The sequence below is a fragment of the Panthera pardus genome, unplaced genomic scaffold (assembly GCF_024362965.1).
Source record: "Panthera pardus isolate Hobbes unplaced genomic scaffold, ASM2436296v1 HiC_scaffold_1, whole genome shotgun sequence".
NCBI classification, from domain to species: domain Eukaryota; kingdom Metazoa; phylum Chordata; class Mammalia; order Carnivora; family Felidae; genus Panthera; species Panthera pardus.
In genome coordinates, this window is record NW_026526654.1 from 11,754,991 (window position 1) to 11,759,803 (window position 4,813).

Here is a 4,813-nt window from a genome sequence, read left to right on the forward strand (position 1 = left end):
GTCCAGGTGCCGGCAGGCCTGCTTCATTCCGAGGCTTCCCTCCACGGTTTGCAGACAGCTGCCTTCTTCCCATGTCCTCGTGTGGCCGTCCCTCTGCCCTGTGTCCTCAGTTGCCCTTCTTGAGGATACCAGTCATACTGGATTAAGTCCAGCCCAGGTGATCTCAGTTTACCCTAATTATCTCTTTGAAGGCCCTACCTCTGAGGGCAGCCACCGTCCGATGTGCTGGGGCGGGGGGACACAGTTCGTCCCACAGCCGTCCCTAGACCATTGCTAACAGGCAGCAAACGCCCCATGGGGGCGCCATGAAACAGTCTGAGGTATGAACACAACACAGGCTCACAGATGCAGCCCCGGGGGCCTCATATATGCTCAGGTCACCGACGGGGAGACAGAAGTGTGGACGGGAGAGAGCACAGCGCCAAATGCTGGCAAAGACAGCTGGAGTGGGTGGAGCCCCCGTCACGGCTGGCGGGAGCATAGACCGGCACAGATGCTCGGGAAGACAGTGCTCACAGAGTGGGACATCCTCTTACCAGAACATCCAGCCGTCGCACTCCTGGATTTGCCCAGAGGCGAGAAATTCTACCAAACATGAAGACGTCCCAGAAGGCGTCAGAAACGAGCCAGTCTAAAAAAAAGCCAAAGACAAAACTAGTGATTGTGGCTTCTCTTCCCCCTGTATACAGACATTCTTTTCATAGTCACCGCTTTGCTTTAATGGGGTTTTTGCACATACTTAGAACCTGTTCACGATCAGCATTACAAACGAAAAAGAAATTTTCCTTCTAACGGACAGTTTTGCACCTCAAGTGAAAGAAATGTAAGGGCCTCGAGGACACAAGCAAAATGACAGGTCGGTGAACTGCACCGTCTCCTGTTAGGACGAAACCTATTTTATTAGTGGAAGGCACACACAGTACTTGGGAATCCCACGACACAAGTCCCCACTTAAGCCAGGTCGTCAGGCAGGTCTCCGGAGCGTGGGCGGCAAAGGGGGGAGATCCAGAGCCAGTCAAGACTCCACCGCGGACAAGTCCACCCCGGTGCTGCTGCCCAGGATTAGTACCTGGGGTTACGTTCCCTGTGGGCGCCACGAGGAGTCTACACAGCTCAGCGCCACGCCTCGGGAAGGGGACCCGAGTGGCAGTGTCATGTGCCGAAACACCGTCGGCAGGAGAATGGGAGTCTAAGATATTGGGACCCCGTCTAAAGGAGCAGAAACCTTGGTTCCCCTGCCCTGCCACGACACCGTCTCCCTCCAGGCTGTATTTATTGAATGGAAAACAGAGGAAAGAGAATGCGGAGGCAGAGGGTCTATGTGGCCGACCTAAAGAAGCGAGCTGTGGTTTCTGGTCTCTGAAGCAGCCAATGGCTCATGCACAGCCGGCTCTCCGGCACGGCCCCGGTGTTGGATGGCTTCTTGCCTGGTGTCACATTAGGCGCCCTAGCCTTCTTCAGGCAGAGGAAGTGCTTTTCCGCAGGAAACGCTTGTTTCTGGGAACCTTTCTGGGGTTTAGCGCACTATGAACATTACCTCAAATACCCCCATTTCTTTGAGATGTACACTCCAAATATACGTGGATTTCTTAGGAGTCAGTAGAATATTCGAGCATCTCTGGAAACAATCCCAGAGAGCAAGCATTTGAGAAGCACGGGGATGGGGACGTTTTGTCGCTGACGCTTCCCGACATTAACCAGCCGTGTGGCCTTGACCGATCACTTTGTGTCTCAGGCACTCAGGTGTCCTTCTCTACTTGCAACTGAAGGCATCAGACGGCAATTCCCAGGATGCCTGCCGGCTCAGCAATTCAGTGGCTCCACTACAAGGCAGAGTTTGGTAACAAGTCCCTGGGGGAAAACATATAAAGCTGGAGACTGGTCCAGAGGACGGGTATTTGTGTTAGAAACAGGGAAGGAGGAAAGAATGGAGCTCCGATGGTCCTCGTAGTAGGGGCCAGGGTGTCACAAGAGCTGCTCTGTCAGGAGCACCCTGCGACAAACAGACGGTTTTGAAATCTGATGCTTTATCCTATAACAGGAACGACATAACATATCCAGCTTTGTAAAATGTAAAATAAAGTTTCCCCTAAGGGCATTTCAGAAAGCTGCCCCATGCTGATCTTTATGGCATCAAGTATCATCTGTCCCGTTACCTTAAAATTTTTTTTGTTAATGTTTATTTGTTTTTGAGAGAGAGAGAGACAGAGCTTGAGTGGGGGAGGGACAGAAAGAGAGGGAGACACAGAATCCAAAGCAGGCTCCAGGCTGTCAGCGCAGAGCCTGATGCAGGGCTTGAACTCACAAAGTGAGCCAAAGTCAGATGCTCAACCGACTGAGCCACCCAGGCACCCTTGTCCCATTACCTTCTACTATGGTTCAACGTTTTGTAGTTTCCTGATGAAGAGAAGTAAGTCGTGAAGTGAGATAATGTGCTCCCATTCCCCCTCCTCTGGGATAGACCAATGGCTGGTTTTTGGAGTTAGTGTATTTGAAAACATTATTGTAAATTGTTCATCAAGGCCAAATATTTGGGCAACTGTCACCAGGCGAATGCTTTGTGGACTTTTGTCCGTGAGTTCTCTTGTAATGATATTCTTGGAAGATGTATAATCACAAGGAAATCTATTGATTCCTGATCTCTCAGCATTGCCAGTGGCCTCAGGGTATCTTATTGAATTGGCTTTTTTTTTTTTTTAATGCCATCAGACATGCTGTTTTTGCACACAGAGCTTCGAAGTGTCTTTTACTGGACATTATCAGAAGCCGGGATTCTCTGGTCTCCTTCTATCTTCTTTGCAATCCCCAGTCACCTGTGCTCCCACACATTACCTGGACCAGGACATGGGTTCCCTCCTCTTCTGGATGACCCAGGGCCCTGGGGTGCGGCCAGTGGGCTCCTCTCAGGAAAGTCACCTTCGGTCAGGTTGTGCAGACGTAGAAGTGACAAGGAGCCACGTCGTCTTCGTCATGGGCTGCGTGTCGGAGGCGAGGGAGCTTCTTGCCTCCCGAGTGCGCTGCAGGGAAAATCAATTAGCGCTTGTAATAAAAAGCTACTTCCTTTTTTTTTGCTTTTTGCAAAGCAAATTGAGTGTGCTAGTCATCATAAGTTTAACTTAAGAATAGGGAACAAAGACCAAGCTAAAACTAATAAAAATACACTGTGGTCATATAATATGGTCAGATAGCAGCAAAGGGGAAGTATAAAATATGAGAAAGGAAGGCAGGCAAAAACACAGGTGCACACATAGAGCAAAGAGCAGAGGCATCCGAGCAGATGGACAAGCAGATACTTACCTGGACTCAGACACTCAGTCAGTGGAGTCCGTGATGGCATGTTACCCCACCTCCTGTCTTCTGGGATGCTGGCAGCAGGGACATTTAAAGTCAGGCTGCCTTTTCACGGTGGGAGAGACAGAGTCCCTGTTGGCATCTGCTCCTGGAAGACAGGTGCGGTGCTCACACAGAGGCCACGCCTGGCATTAGTGGCCGGCTCTACAGTCCTACCCCCTTGGAGGTGCCGGGTCAAGGTCAGCCTTCAGACCTTCCTGCAGCTCGCCCTCAGGTTGGAGACCTGGTACTGAGTCACGTCAGAGACGCCCAGACCTGGCATCAGTGCCCACCGCTTCTGCAGCTGCCATGGATGTTCTTTGGGAAGGAACGCCAACAACGTCTTTTCTGCAGGCTCAGATTCTTCCCTTTATGGCCCTTGTGGCAAACGGCTTTCCCCACGCACACCCCAGCCCCATTCGCCCTGAAATCAGGATTTCATGGCCATCTGTCTCACCTCCAGACAGCAATCCCCACCAGTCCCTCCTCGAGAGGGGCACATTCCTGGGGGCCAAGGAGCACCTGCTTGTGAGAGCCCGGGAGCACGGGGCTTGAATCTCCTCTGACATTTGTAAGCTATTGGCCCTGGGCTGACTGCATGTGCTCCGGCTTTACCATCTACGGAGCAGGATTATGCCGCCTGCCTTTGAGACAATGACTGGGCGCCTGGCCTGGCGACCTTCTTCCTCAGCTCCAACCCCTGCTGGCACCTCTTCCCTGCTCGACCCTGGTTGTGTGCATTTCTGGGGATCTAGCTGCAGCTCTTATATAACCAGGGGTGCATCTTTGGAAAGGGTCCCAAGGGGAATGAGACAGTGCCAGGGAAGAGCTGGAAAGCAGGCAATGCTCCCAGAGGGGGCCTCTCGTCCACTCAGGATCTGTCTTTGGCCAAACTCCAGGCTTGAACTGAATGGGGAAGGAGGCCTTAAGAAGGTAGACCTGGCTCTTTCTCACAGGTGTAGAGGGGGTGTGGTGAGGTCCAGAGGCAGCCATCTGGCCCAGCAATGATGCAGCTTGTGAGACCACAATAGGTCCTGAAGTCCTTTGGTTATAACCTACCCAAGACCCAGGCTCCTCACCTGTGTGGGTGGATGATAATCCCACCCTTAAGGCTTTTGTAGGCAGTGAATGCATCACTGTGTGTCAAGTCTTTAGCATACTCTGTGTATGCGTGCACACACACACACACACACACACACACACACACGGTCATACACACAGAGTGTCATTTTCTATCCAAGTTAAGTTGTACTTGTTAACAAAAATACAGAAGGAGAAAGTCCCGAAAATCGGATCTGCAACTCTGTGCCACAGGACGTTTAAAAAAGACAACATTCTTTAGGACGTGCACAATGAAACCATAATGTATTATCACAAAAACGCTATTTTATTAGGAAAATAAAACAGAAAATACTAGACTCCCTGAGCCTGGGCTAAGTTGAATCAACGTTTTGCCCATTTCTCTGCGAGTGCGGGGAGTAGA

The 4,813-nt window shown here is 51.2% G+C and overlaps 1 long non-coding RNA gene across 1 annotated transcript; it reads right to left on the reverse strand.

Annotated features, from left to right (window-relative positions):
* Nucleotides 1-875: 875 nt before the first annotated feature.
* On the reverse strand, nucleotides 876-3,612 carry LOC109264072 (uncharacterized). Its single transcript, XR_002078567.2, has 3 exons — nucleotides 3,298-3,612; nucleotides 2,917-3,017; nucleotides 876-1,851 (listed from the first exon to the last, which is right to left on the reverse strand). It is a non-coding gene; the product is annotated as an uncharacterized LOC109264072 (long non-coding RNA).
* Nucleotides 3,613-4,813: the final 1,201 nt, after the last annotated feature.